The 15,183-nt window shown below is 38.4% G+C and overlaps 1 pseudogene; it reads left to right on the top strand.

Moving 5' to 3' along the window:
• The first annotated feature begins 297 nt into the window (after nt 1-297).
• LOC148015169 (putative galacturonosyltransferase-like 3 pseudogene) lies at nt 298-3,175 on the top strand (annotated as a pseudogene).
• Nucleotides 3,176-15,183: the final 12,008 nt, after the last annotated feature.

The raw sequence follows: 15,183 nt of genomic DNA, 5'->3' as shown, positions 1-15,183 counted from the left end.
GCCCAATGCACATGTGACATGTTTGCTTTTCTCTCCTCATTGACCTTGGGCTCCCACACTGAGTGTAAACTTATGCTTGTTGGTACTGCTTCAACTTGATCGAATAGCATATGCATGTCCATTTACTTGCGGGTGCCCTGGCCCCTGGGTTTTTAGAGCCCCAAAGGCATGTGCATCACGCATGGATACAAGGCATGGGCCCCAAGAGGAAAGGGTCGCGACTCGCCAAGACATTGCAATTTGCCTCTCTTGGCGACGGTTTCGACTTTGCCTCTCGTGTGTGTATGTGCGCGTGTGTGTTCGCTCTTTCAAGCTCTAACACCGAATAGGATTGGAGTCAATAGACTGTCACTCGAGCCTCTGCAGACTGCTACTACAAGGCCTTAGGCTAGCGCTCTTGATCACTTCTGAACACTGCAGCCGCTGCCCTTGACTTTGTGAGAGTGCATTGTCCTCTCTCTCCCGAGTCCCTCCCCCCCCCCACCACCTCTCTCTCTCTCTCTCATAGTCCTCGTGCTCCTGCTCTCTTTAGCTTCTCTCGCTCACTTAATGCTGATTTCCTCTGCTGCATTTCCCTCCCTCTCGAGTCTCAACCCCCTGAGATGACAAACTAGTATCTATCCAGACCCCAACCTTATCAGAAGGAGCAAATTCCCTCCTTCAAGGCAATGCGCTTGCCGCCCTTCCATCCTGTCATTTCCCATCACATGATGATTCCCATTCATTGCCATTCCAGCTCCAATCGATTGCTTGAAATCTATTGCACTGCACAGGCCCTACCTGCCCTTTCACTCCTAGTGCACTTGGATTCACCCAGCACCCCAGGCCCTTCCTGCTAGGACTGTACCCTCCACCCCTCCCCATTATGAGTGCCCACTGCCCCCCTCCTGCAGCTTCCTGTGCCATCTTCACTCTCATCATCCTTCTCCTGCTCTCTCACGATGCCCATGGCGGTAGATACATTCTGTTTGACCTCGAATCAGATTTGTCTTCTGAGGGCAATGCCCGTTTGCCCCCAGCGCCAAGTCCCACTGGCCTCACCCTGCCGAGCTTCCACGAAGCCCCAGCCTTCCGCAATGGCAAGGAATGTGTCCCTTCTGATCAGAGCATCTCAGGAGATCTTTGTGGTGCTTCATTGGTTCACATTGCAATGACATTGGATGCTGCGTATATCCGAGGCTCGGTAGCAGCAGTGCTGTCTATTGTCAAGCATACAGCCTGCCCAGAGAATGTGGCCTTCCATTTTCTGGCAAGTAGATCGGAGGATGAGCTGGGGCAGCTAATAAGAAGCACATTCCCTTATCTCAAGTTTAATGTGTACAAATTTGACGAGGCCTTGGTCAAGCACAGGATCTCAGCCTCTGTGAGGCAAGCACTTGAGCAGCCTCTCAATTATGCCAGGACTTATTTGGCAGATATACTACCCCAATGTGTGAAGAGGGTGATCTATCTTGATTCAGACCTGGTTGTTGTTGATGACATTGTCAAGTTATGGGGAGCTAGTCTGGATTCTCATCCCTTAGGGGCACCTGAATACTGCCATGCAAATTTCACCCAGTACTTCACAGATTTGTTTTGGTCCGATCCTATCTTATCAGAGGTGGTGAGTGGCAGGAATGCTTGCTATTTCAATACAGGTGTGATGGTGATGAATTTGGAGATGTGGAGGAAGTGGGAGTATGCTAAAGCCATTGAAGACTGGATGGATCTGCAGAGGGAGATGAGAATTTATGAGCTGGGGTCATTGCCCCCCTTTCTATTGGTATTTGCGGGAGACGTGCAGCCTTTGGACCACAGGTGGAACCAACATGGGCTTGGGGGTGATAACCTTGAAGGCCATTGTAGGCACCTCCACCCTGGGCCTGTGAGTTTGTTACATTGGAGTGGGAAGGGCAAGCCATGGATTCGGTTGGACACAGGACAGCCATGCCCACTTGACAGTTTGTGGGCTCCATACGATCTTCTGCCTCAGTATCTCACATGATTACCAATCCACATGACACCCAATCTTGTCATGCTGTGGTGGTGCTCTTGGTGTGGCAAGCTTTTTTTGCATAAGCACATTCTGGCTTGCACTTGAAATGCTGAAGGATCGCAGATTGGAATCGATTCACTGGAGGTGGGATGCAGCCAGTAGGATAGCTCACATGTGACCTGCTTATGTTGAGTAGCATCCCCCAAGGATTACAAGGGAGCCTTATGATATCGGTTTTAGTACTCTCATAGGGCCCTCATCCTGTGCATTTTGGTGCTCATATCTGAGCAAATTCAGGTGCTCTAAGGAGGGCATGCCTGTCATGCCTTCTCAGGGCCTTGAATTCCATGGTTTACATCACATACTTGAAAGAGGAGGGGAGTGCCTAGATGATGTCTGCATCAGCTTGATGCAGCATCATGCTCTTTCAGATAAGAGTTTTGTTTGTATAACCTGTAATATGTATTTGATTGCCTTTGCTGGTTTTTGGAGGCAAAGTCTCTTTGCCCCTAATGAAAGCAAGACAATTAAGGTATTCTAAAGAGGCACATTTCATGGATTTGTAATTTGGAATCAAAAGCATGGAGGAGATATCTAAACCTTGAAAAGGACAGCAAGATATTATACTTCAGGGTTGTATCTATACAAAAGGAGCATATTTCATATCTTTTGTGAATTGGAAGCAAAGCTTTGAGGAGTTATCCAAAACTTTTGACTGGGACAGCAAGATATTATGACTTGTGATACTTAATATTTCACTGCTAGGCTAGCTTTTTCATTGAGATGTCACTTGTTTTTGCTTTGGTTAAAAGAACTCTCAGTAGAGCTGGAGCATTTTACAAGGGTCTAGAAGCATGTGAAAATGGTAGATTTCACATTTGAGATCCTCAGCTCTTGCCACAGGTCACTTACTGATTCTCTTTCTAGGTGCACAAGCCAAGCCAAGCAGTTCCATTGCAAGGCAACCTGGTAGTTGACCTGCCTGCTGTGACTATGATTGTGAATCTTGCATGTGCGCTGCGGGGCTGCTTGGGGGCCCATGTCTATCACTTGCAAGTTACAATGCAAGAAATGTGCAAGTGCCTTCTCTGGTTGTCCCTTTTTGTCACAAACTGTAGGTCTCCATGCTTCTAAAGACAGACCACATTTTCATTCTACACACTTGACTGTTACTAGTAGCTGTCAATTCTAAGAGCACAGTTTGTTCTATACTTCCTGGCTGGTATGATGTGTCAACATAAGGCCATCTACATAAAACAAGTAAGAAATGCTAAGAAGTCTTGCCTGTTGTCTTGTTCACTCACTGACTCTTTCTCTAGACTTAAGAGAGAGACATACACATGCACATATTCTAAATCTGTGTGTGTATTCATGTATATTATTGGGTCTCACAAAATTCCCTCTCTCTATATATAGAGAGTAAATAAATATATATCTTCTTCCCTCTGTATATAAATATGTATAAAATAGTCTCTCATGTTCCTCTCTCTATATGTATATGTGCATTTCAATATTCTCTCTCTGTTTCCACACTCATGCATATATTTTACAACACACAGACACACACACACTTATACACTCTAGGTCTGAGCTAGACACATAAATGTCGTTTAAAAAAAGGGTTTTTTTTTTGGCAGGAACAAATATGTACATGAGTTATAGTGAGAATCTCAGAACACACTCGAAAAGTATCTGAGAGAGCTGTCATGTAGGTAGGAGAATTGATATTGATAAAATACTTTGAAGTGCAAATGCACGTACATCCTGTTTTCCTACTCGTACGATGCACCCTATTACTGCCTTACAGCTGGGCTCCATGCTATATATATATATATATATATATAGAGAGAGAGAGAGAGAGAGAGAGAGAGAGAGAGATGGCGTCACAGAAGACACCGGCCAGCCAAGAGCCGCGTATAAAGCGCCGTTGCCTGAGAAAAGACATCCAAACATAGTTCACTTAAATTCCGAGGTGTAATGTTAAACGGGCTTTAAGAGTGCTACATTTTCAAAATACAAACAATATGGTTTAAAACCTTGAAATTAATCAAATTAAAAAAAAATATCAAAGTGCATGAAATTCGATTTAATAATCCGTTCCATAATTCGAGGCATTGCAAATCAATAAATATCTATAACGAGAGGGGACTTTGTAAACTAAGCATGTAAGTATGGTGGTGAGCATATGATCTTCATATGTCAATCCCTTGATGGCCCTCCCTCTTCTCATGTGCCACAACGCTTAGAACATTGAATTTGTGCATGTACATGATATCATTGCAAATCCAAACTTCAAATGACTAGTCAAAAACTCGGGCGTCGGCCCTCTTAGCCTATTGAAGTAGAGGCTTTGCCAGACTCTAAGGGGTACTATATGGACTCTAGTCTTTCCTTCAATGAGTCAATCATAGACCATTATAGAGGCTCCATGTGTTTCTCTAGATGACTGCCATTACCCATGTAACTAAAATTATATGTGTAGTGGACAACTCTTAAGTTGTTTTGACGGTGCATTGCATCAGCCAATAACTATTTGAATTTAATGTATAAAATATTTTTCTTTATACTTACATGGTTGTAACCTTTATACCTAGAGTCAAGGCACATCAATGCCACCCACTTGAGAGGTTAAGCTCAAGATTGTGTTATACCCGCATGCTTTCAACAAGGTTGTGTCTTGTTAGTGTAATAAAATATCTTTCTCACTCTATATTGTGAAGAATATTCAAAACTTAATCTATCATTAACATCATGTTTTCTAGAATCAACAACAAAGATGTGATGTGAGACTCCATCCCTTCTCAAACCCTAACTAGATTGTAGTCACTCCACATGATGCAACTTTGCAAGGGCTATGGAGGTCACATATAATATTGTTAAGTCCATACCTATGGATTAACAATCATCTAATTGCATAACTTATTATCATGTAGAGAGAAAAAATGTTAAAGTTCATATTGTGCTTGGATATTTATCAATGACAAACTAAGGTGGCGCACAATTCTACAAATAATAATTATAATAATAACTTTCCCTTTTTATGCTACTAGTTGACTCGTAAGATATAAAGTTAGTAGTGGACACCTAGAGCAGTAAAGATAATGTAGTTATGGTCATTGATTTTATATGGTCTTTGAAATACTATTTCACATTTTAAGTTTGTGAAGGCCTCTAGATGAGATTTAGAATGCAATAGAAAGTCCTCATAAGAACAAAGCTAAAGTTGGGGGAAAGTGTTTATAGTATAAATGTGATAAAGAGATTGGTGAATTGTTTAAGTTAGTGCATCTATATCCACCAAGACTCATTTTTTAGCTAATCAAGGCCTCGTGGTTTTCTTGGATAACATATTAATGTGATTACAAAATGTTAAGAAAATGGTGATTGGACAATATAATGTTTTCCTTTTGCTAGGTAGCTCAAGTTGTAAGTTAGTGGGAACTCATGTAAAGCTCACCCATGATCCCTATGGTGTTGTGTGTTCTCAACTAGGGCCTAAGTTCGACAAGACATCCAATATTTCATGTGATCGCTAAGTTTTTAGAAGTATCTTTGCCTGAATTTGTTAGGATGCCCAATATTTCATATGACAAAGCTAAGTTTTTAGAAGTGATTTTCAATAATCTAGATTAATTCTCAAACTATCTAGAAATTTGAGTGTATTATACATTAATATTAATGAAAAATGATCGATATAATATTTAACAGGACATGCCATTTGACATGCAAATTTTAAAAACCTGTTTTGATGAGTAAACTAGCAAAAATTAGGCATAATAGTTGTAAAGTTTATACCATGTTCTCAACTTAACATTTAGGTTTAAAAAAGAAAAGAAAAACATTGAGATAAGGGATATCAAACTTTGTGATAACACAAATTTGCACCATTATTAATTGATTTTGAGCCCACAAACTTTCTAATTTGGATGCTAAACTTTTGAATATGCAAGACCTTTTTCTCCAAATTTAGATGTAGAATCTCAATTAAAATTTGATATATTATTTTCATAGCACTCAATTGGTTATATGTGAATATATGGTTTTATACTTGTCTAACTTTTACTATTATGGTTACACCCTAGCTTGAATGTGTAACAAAGTTCTATATGCTTGCCATACAACCTTCTACATTTACTAGGCAACACTTATGTGCCTTTGCTATCAACATCCCAAAATAACACAAACATTTGTCTTAGAGTTACCACCTTGCTTTATGTTTGTGGATTTGGCGACTTAATATATTGACTTACTTTTGTGGATTTGGCGACTTAATATATTGACTTACCAAAGCTATAGATATCATGGTAAGTAGGGTCTATGTAACTACTACTAAGTTTTGTAGATTTTGTGTTGCATAACACCTAATAGGGACAACCATGTTATAAATCAAACTCTCTCTTGGTGATGGTAGTTTAATTGACCTTTTTCAAGTGTTTCTTTTTTGGCTTGAGGGGCAAGGTTGGTGGACACACCTTTATTTTCTTAAGGCTAGCTTTTATGCTAGCCTTCAACAAACACATGGCAAAACACCTTGCACAAACTCAAAATCTAAAGTAATTTGTACCTATTATTGCCGCACCTACACGAATGACTATAGTACCTGCATGAATGGCTATATTGGTACAAATAAGCTTTGCCAAACTTTGAATACCCATAAGTGTGATGCATGACATTTTGTAAAAGGAAGGGTGTGTTTGAAAAGGGAATAAAGGACAAACAATCAAGCAACTTGGATATTTGTGAGTCTTCATCTCTAAAGTTGTTTCTTAAATTTCATTTCCAATGCTTATGTGTCCAAAAAATTTCCCCCTCCTTGTGCCTAAAGCAAAACAAATTATTTCCCGTGCGAAAAGATATATCCCATCATAAGGAAGGCTAAGAGGAAGAATGCGTAGAAAATTCCTTGGCATTGCCATAACTTTCTTTATGTTTTCATCCGTTCACATTCAAATCTCTCTCTCTCTCTCTCTCTCTCTCTCTCTCTCTCTCTCTCTCTCTCTCTTTCTCTCTCTCTCCCCTTTAAAAGAAATTATACAAGACCAGTAAATACATGCTCCTACTTCAATCAATCTAGTATACAATGATTATATGAAGAATAGAGATTTGGATCATGATTCATAACCTCTATATCTTGCAAATTGCAAGGTTTGCTACTAAATTTCAATAATTGTGCATGATGTTAGATGTGAAAAGAATCAAAATTTGTATGACATAGGCTAAAAAATGTACGTAATGAACATTTGGATGATGTAAAATGTTAGTAAAAAACAAAATATGGAGTTAGATTTATTAGAAATGCAATCGATAGATCTAGTACATATTGTGGTTTCTTTGGTCGAGTGACATGTCCAATCCCTGAGATTGTAATGAGCTAAAATTTTTGGCTTTATTTGATTTCAATATTTGGAACTATTATGAAAAAAATTGCTAGAAATGTGATTATATGGACTGAATAAGCCCATGGAGGAGTGGTTATTCTTGATCATCCTTGTTGCACATAACATAAGTCTCAGAGGCCTCATTTGATTTCAATCTATGGAACTATAATGATATCTATTAGTGAAAATGTGTTTATATGGATTGCATAACCCAATGGAGAAATGGTTATATTTGGTCCTCTTTGTTGGATATGTGAGAAGTGTGGAAGGCCTTATGTTAAAAGATGAATGCTATAACAACATATTTTGGGAGAATAAATCACCTCTTCATCTTTTAAAAAGACTAGTGACCACCTTCGTGGTCTATTTGGCTTGTTTCCAAGAATGTGTATAGGATATTTGAGTTGATCAATTTTGTATGGTGTTATGGTATTGGATAATTAAGTGATTGGTGGTCTAGTAGTACCCTATCATAAAATGTTGCTATACAAGGAAAATTTGTGTGTGTGTGTGTGTGTGTTCACAAGGAGGACTTGGATTAGACCCCATTTTCCCACAAGTCACAAGGATAGCACACTATGGTAGTCATTTCCTTTAGCTCCCTAAGGATGACTTTGGAGCTATATAGATACTTAGCTGCTTGCCACATGGGTTATGTACAACTATTGGGATTTTGTACCTCAACACATCATGTAAAGATTGGGAAAGATAGATGCAAGGTTACAGAGATAGAGGATTGCATGTGCTAATTTTATGTGATATAGAGCTAGAGATAGAGAAGCATTACATTTGTTTTTGGTGTATAGTATATTATGCCATTTGAGACATATATCATGTCTATTTTGAGAGGGTTTTGACATTGTTGCAAGAATGTGATGTAGTTTGAGGATCATAGCTGTTTGAGATTCTTTCTCTTGGAGCTCTAGAGATAGAAAATTGCTATTCTACAAGATAGGAGTGTCCTATAGCCGATTCCGCTTAGATAGAGGGTTATCATTGACTTTTTCACAACAATAAAATCAAGCACGGGACACACCACCATTTTTGAGAGACTACATCATATAGGAAATTCATCTTTAGGGGGTATCTCCTTGGATATAGCATTGGCACACAATTGAGCGAGCTACCCATGTCCACTTGGGAGGAGACCTAGACACGCTTAGCATAGGCAGAAAGAAAAAGAGCATTTCTATATTTTTCCTTCCCCCTTTTAGTAGTTCCATTTACATCTCTACCTAGATAGATTCTTACATGGAATATTGTCCAACATCGCATATCTTTTACCTTTTGTTAGATAAGAGCTACACTTCATTGTATATTAGTATAGTCTAATAGGCCACATTGGTCATTTAGAGACATTAATACTCTCTCTCTCTCTCTCTCTCTCTCTCTCTCTCAATCCTCTATGTATAGATGTAATGGATAAATTCACAACATGGCACCAATTACATAGGTAGTTTTATTTTAGATTGCTAAAAGGTTGGCATATTAAAACTAATCTAAGTAAGAAGAGCTTAAATTATTAAAGCGAAATATCAAAATGGCCAGAAGCTATTTTGACTTACATTTTCCCATGTTATAATGTAGTCTTTGGAAGTTATTATCTCAATGAACTTTTGGTTATTAAAAATGAATCTAAGAGATTCCATGTTTTCATGTATGTTAAGTTTGTGTAAATGTATGTATACTAAGTGTATGCCATTACTTTATTTCTTGTCGATTAGTGATTTTATTTTTATCTTCTATAGTGTAGATCTTCAAAGTTTTTGTTTCTATGTTCGATTGTACATGAATAATACTTAGCTAGATTTTCAACACTAAAGAATAAAATAAATTATGATAGAGCCTTACATACACCAATTTGTAAATACTAGTCATAGGTAGATAAGTATAGAACCAATTGATAAATCTAGATAATGTGATGAAGGTAATTTTATGGACATATCATGAAATTTGAAGTTCCATTTTTCAGAAATCATTTTTGGGAGAAAATTGAGTTTATGATGCTAACCAATTTAAGATTTTGACAAGAACCCCTCAACTAACTTACCATTGAAAGCCCATGAAGATTAGGATTTGAATAAAAATTTGTTTGTGAGAGAACGTGGAGGATCCACCACAAGGGATGCAATGAAAGGAGTCAATCATGAAAGAGCGACTCAATGGTGAGCCATAACAAATAGGTTGTCCACTCATGGCCCATTTAGCCTCCATCACGAGATGTGATGGAAGGAGCCAATCACTATGGAGCAAGCCAAGCTCAAGGGACCTTGCCTACTAAAACCAATGGGTTGGTTGTATGAGGCCCATACATGCCACCCAAGTACCATTGTACATAGCCAAGTGGCAACCACCCTTATGATGAAAAATAGAAACTAATTTTATAATATAATAGACCTACATTATGTACATTTCTTCCTTCAACTTGCTATCTTGCTAAAGAAACTACTCAATTCTTATTATCTCTAATTGAGCATCTCTTGTGTGTGCATAGAGTGTGTGAGAGAGGTTGACAATGAGTGTGAGAGGCTAAGGTAGTGAGTGTGAATGTGAAAGCTTCTTCTTTGTCTCGTCCTCTTCTCTTCTTCTCTCCTTCTCAAATGCATGGAGCATCACAAAAACATGACCAAAGAGTGAGGCAACACAAGTATGAAGCTTGATGTGGAGCTAAGTACTGCATCGACATCCAAGAGGAAAGCCTACTTCATGGGGATTCAAGAGAGATAAACTTCTCGTGTGGCCCCATAGATTCCATCCAAATGTGCTTGTTATGAGAGGATACACATATCTCTAGCTCTTTCTTACTCCCATCAAGTGATTCTCTAAATCAGAGATCATAATGTACATGAACATTATAGTGAGTGTAAAGGCCTTGAACTCAAACTACCTCTAGTTGGTTTCGTTGTTGGAACAAGGATATTGTGGAAAGAATGTGAGTTAATCATACTTGATAATGATGATGAGAAGATTGTGTGGCACTTTTAGTAGAGCAATAAGTATTGAGATCTCAAAACTATAATGATAGTAGAAAAACATCAATGGTGGAGTAATTTACATTTTCTTTGTTAGCATTGCCTTTTAGGGAATGCACTATTATGATGGTGTGGTAGAAAGCTGGTGCATGCCACAAAAAATGATCCGTACTTTACTTAAGTGGCCTATTTATTGAGTTAAGAGCTTTGGATCTCTTACTTGAATACATGCTATCTTCAAATAAGAAAGAAGAGCCCTTGATTTTAACAAGTGAAAAATTCCCATGCTTCACTTATGTGGTTCACATACTGAGTTAAGAGGCGTGGATCTCTTCATTAGATGCGTACTACCCTAAGATAGGAAAATGGATTCCTTGATTAAATGAAAAAAAGTAAGATTTAAGGCGATTGTACATATTGCAAGCTTCACTTTCTTGGCTCTAGGTATGCTTCATTTCTTCTTTTTTGTTTGTATTGACAAACTCCTTTCTACATTCTTGTATGTAGTTTGAGTTCCTTAAAAATTGAATTGAATTGAGATGATTCATGATCCACATCAATCATCTCACTAGTAACATATCTTGTGTTAGCAACCATGGTATTGCTTGATTTGAATTTGGTACCATCTAATCCCACTCGAGCAAGAGGTCCACAACTTGTGTCTTCCCCCTCTCATCTTGCTTTTCAACATCATCAACATCTTTTTCTTCTTTAAAATACTACCTTGGAAATAAGTTTTCCTTTTTTGGCTTTGCTAGGTTTCTTGTAAGACAGCTATATTTTGATATTTAAGGACATCCAATTGACCTTGGCTTGACTTGTGTACATGTGAACTTTCTCTGTGGGTGGATGTCATGTTGTTAGAATAGAGTGTCATGTAGAAAGCAAGTGGCTTTTCAGCCAATTTTGGGAAATCTCATAAAAAAAGAAGGGCTCCCAAGTTCATGTGGCATGTGATCATAGTTTTCAGGCAACAAATAACACTTCGAATGGGAGGAGAGGAGAAGAAGCGATTTGAGAGAATTCTGAGCAAGTGTCCTACAGTTTTACCCCCTTTTGGAGCCAATGAAACTGTTAGATTTTCCATCTCAGTAGCAAATTAGAAGTTAGTGTTTGGTGTGTGTTTTTGGGTATAATAGGGAGCTCTAGGAGATCTAATGCTTGGAGATTGCTTCTGACTAGTAGTAGATATTGTCTAGATAATCCAAGAACCATTTGTCTTGGATTTTAGCCATCAAATGATCAACTTATGATGACTGCTATAATAACCGGGAATACATAGGGCTAAAGTGTGTTTGGAGTCACATACAAGACTTTTATTTCCCTTCTCAAGTTCTATCAATACATAGTGCTCCCTGGAGAAGTACTTGGGCTTCTCCCCCCAAGAAATCATCTAAACCTATTGACATTTGGATTGTTTGGACTCTTTGTCTCGGATGTATAGCAAAGTTTACATGTAATCCATATAGACTCTAAATCATTGAGTCTTGTCTTTATATTGTCTAAGGGCTTTGGTAGACTTGGCAGAAGGTTTTATGATTGATTCATGATGTATGGACATGTCTTGAAGAGAACTTGATTCCTGGCATACTTGGGATTCATTTGAATCTCTTGCCTATTATTTTTCTTCTCTTCTATCTTCTATTCTCTACTTCCTTCTCTCTTTGATCCTCGATGGATACAATCTTTTGACTAAATCCCCTCTCTGACATTGGTGAACCTGATGTGAAAGATTGTTGGAAAGAAAGGCATGATGGGAGAACCTTCAAGCACAATTTCTAATGATGTTTTGCAGCAGTTAGTGTAGAATATGAACATGCTTATGCAGGTACAACAATATCAATAGTAGGTGATGTACGCTTTTGCTCAAATAGAAACTATTGTGATGAATGCTCTGCATGCAACAGAGCATGAGATGAAGTTGTTTAATGGTAGGAATGTATCTGCATATTTGCATACCTATGCTCAAAAGATGGAGTTCTTTGGTGTGGCCCCACTTATATGGAGCCGATATTTTGTATGGGTCATTGTACATGAATTGAAAGCCCAAGTTATTGAGTTGTACATGCAGGATGTTGAATGGATAGCTTTTAAGAAGATACTCCGAGAAGAATTCTACATTGAAGACACCTGTTTGATTACCCACAAGACCTTCCAGGAGTGGGTTCTAAAACTCAATAAGGGTCTTGTGGCTATAGAGTTATTAAGAGAATTTGAAAGTTAGTTTGAGTAGTTAAATCTTGTAGAATAACAGGCTCTTGCAAATCAGAAAATTAAATTGTTTCTACAAGCGGTAGATCCTAAGCTTCAAGAGAAGCTTGATGATTTGTTAGAGGATCAAACTACAGAGACATGGCTTAAAACATAGTGGAGGCATGTTAAGGATGTTGTTACTACACTGGTGAAAAAGCATAGAAGAAGAGAAATATTGCATGTATCTAGATTGCCCATTGTTATAGGAAAAATAGTTGATGTATCTAATAAGCCACTTGCTTCTACGGCTAATCCTATGGCTACCCCTATTGTTCCCAATGTTAAGGAAGATGTATTACATGAATTGGTTAAAGGCATGCGAGATCTTTAGTTGAAGGTCACAAAATTGGATGAGAAAGGACAAGAGGAAAGGGGAATATGGACAACAACCCCTAAACTAGGGAAAATATGTATGTGGTGTGATAGTTTGTAGCATGAAAGAAATGATTGTACTGCTTATTAGGAGGCCTTGGCATGATAGCTCATCTTTTCGAAAGATGGCAAGATCCATGAACAAGAAATGGGATTGCCTATTGCTTTGATTTTTGAAAAGAGAGGTATGCAAAAGTTGTTGGAAGACTTAGGTGTCTGAAATACTTATGTGGTTGTACATGCTTTGCTATTTTTGGTCTACAGTTGGATAGAATGCCTGGACGAGTAATGGTTGGTTTGAATGCTGCAATATGGACACATACTTTGCATACAATTGAAAAGAGGAAAGCTAATAATAGTGGAATGTCTTATACATGATAAGATATTCGTGATACGATTGGCTGGGAATCACTAGTAGATGCATATTTAGTGTATGTATATTTATCAAAAGTGCAAAACACGGATGTACTTGTGGAAGAGAAACAAAAGAGAGATGAAGATAATGCAGGGATATTTAAGAAAGCGACAAGAAGAAGTGTGGATTAGCCTAAAGCTGCAAATTAATCATCTCTCGAGCATGTTATGGAAGAGGTTGTGTAGGAGAAAAAATAGGATAGCAAACAAGAGGGCAAGCAATCGGGATATAAGCTGCAATTTGATATTGAGACAGCCACAGATCTCAATAAGGATCTTGAAGAATGGATTTTAAATAGTTGAGTGGAATTCACCTTGGGAGAGGTGCTTGGCATCACCAAGCGGGAATTTCATAACAAAAGCATGAACATAATTAAGAGGAAGCATCAATTTCTTGGTGTTACCACTAGTGCATTGTTGCAATTTAAAGAGAAAAGTAGTTTATTGGGCATTCATGCTAAATATGATCATGATGTAAGTGCTAGTTTATCAATGGAGGATGCTGTTAATCAGTGGCAACATGCGAAAAATAGAAGAAAGTGGCTGAAAATGCATCATCTTGTAGCAATATGCATGGTGGAGTAAGATAGATGCAATATATGGGGAAGAGACTCTAGGATTATTCCTTGGAGTTATTACACAAGAAATCACTGGGTGGAAAAGGGCTACCATTGAAATGGTAGTGAAAATAGGGGAGCGTGAAACTCCTTGTGTTGCTTTGCTTGACCATGGGTCTAAGATTAATGTCATTGAGTGTGGATTGTATGAGAATGGTGCATGGCCTGTGGACATTGACCATGGTTAGTTATGAGGGGGTTGCCAATAATTCTTCAGGGAAGCTCTATGTTGCACGTCCTAATGTAAAAGTGAGGGTTGGTGATGTACAAGAAGAGCATCACTTCTTTGTTAAGATAGTTTCTCATATGCAATGATTTTGGGACATCCCTATATTACATGAGTGCATATGGAAACAAAGGTGCTTGATGATGGTTCTACTTATGCAAGAGTTGTTAGAAGAAAGGATGGGAGGAAAGCAATTCAATTTCTTAGCATTTGTGTTAATCATCATAGGAATCAAGATATTATTTGAGAGTCTCCTTTGCCTCCAAATTGTTGCGAATAGCAAATGATGCTTGGTATGTATGCCCATAGAGGCCAAATGTGTGCCCAAAAGAGGCTTGCCCATAAGTGGCTTTGTATGAGAGATATGAAAAAGATGTATGCTCTAGAAGCTCTAGGAAGATATGTCCAAAATCCCATATGCACAGTGAGGTACAGTGGTACTATCCAAAAAGCTATAAAGGCATGTACTTTGATTGACACTCTTTTCAAGGGAAATGGAACTATCAATTTGAGTTACTCAAGACTGTCTTTATGAGTCCAAGCTAATCTATCTTGGAACCTAATTCACTTGAGTTACAATCTCTCATACTAATGATGTATCATGTGTTTGATTTGCGTCCACCATAGATAACTAGCTCTAGGTCCGTGTTTCTCAACATGGTATTAGAGCCATGATCCAGTTAGTTAGCTAGTGTGTGTCCTTTCTCAAACTCCTTCTTTATCATCTCCTATATCCCTCAAAGCCATCTACCATTGCATACAAAGCAAAGAAGCTCAAGAGGTCCAACATCATAGAGCTCAAGATAGGAAGGCTAGTCCTTAGCTAAAATTGGTTGGTAGCTATTCTGAAGCAAAAGGGCAAGTTGAGGGATCTACTTCAGGCCTGAAGTCACCTTGCTTCAAAACCATTAGTGAGCCACAGAAGGGAAAGAATAAGAGGGCTTCTGCTACAAACGAGTTTGATCTCACTCAACTG

Source organism: Lygodium microphyllum, chromosome 24 (genome assembly GCF_053477565.2).
Source record: "Lygodium microphyllum isolate KBCC chromosome 24, Lygodium_microphyllum_v1.1.10, whole genome shotgun sequence".
In the NCBI taxonomy this organism is placed as follows: domain Eukaryota; kingdom Viridiplantae; phylum Streptophyta; class Polypodiopsida; order Schizaeales; family Lygodiaceae; genus Lygodium; species Lygodium microphyllum.
This window is presented reverse-complemented; position numbering and strand designations above follow the sequence as displayed.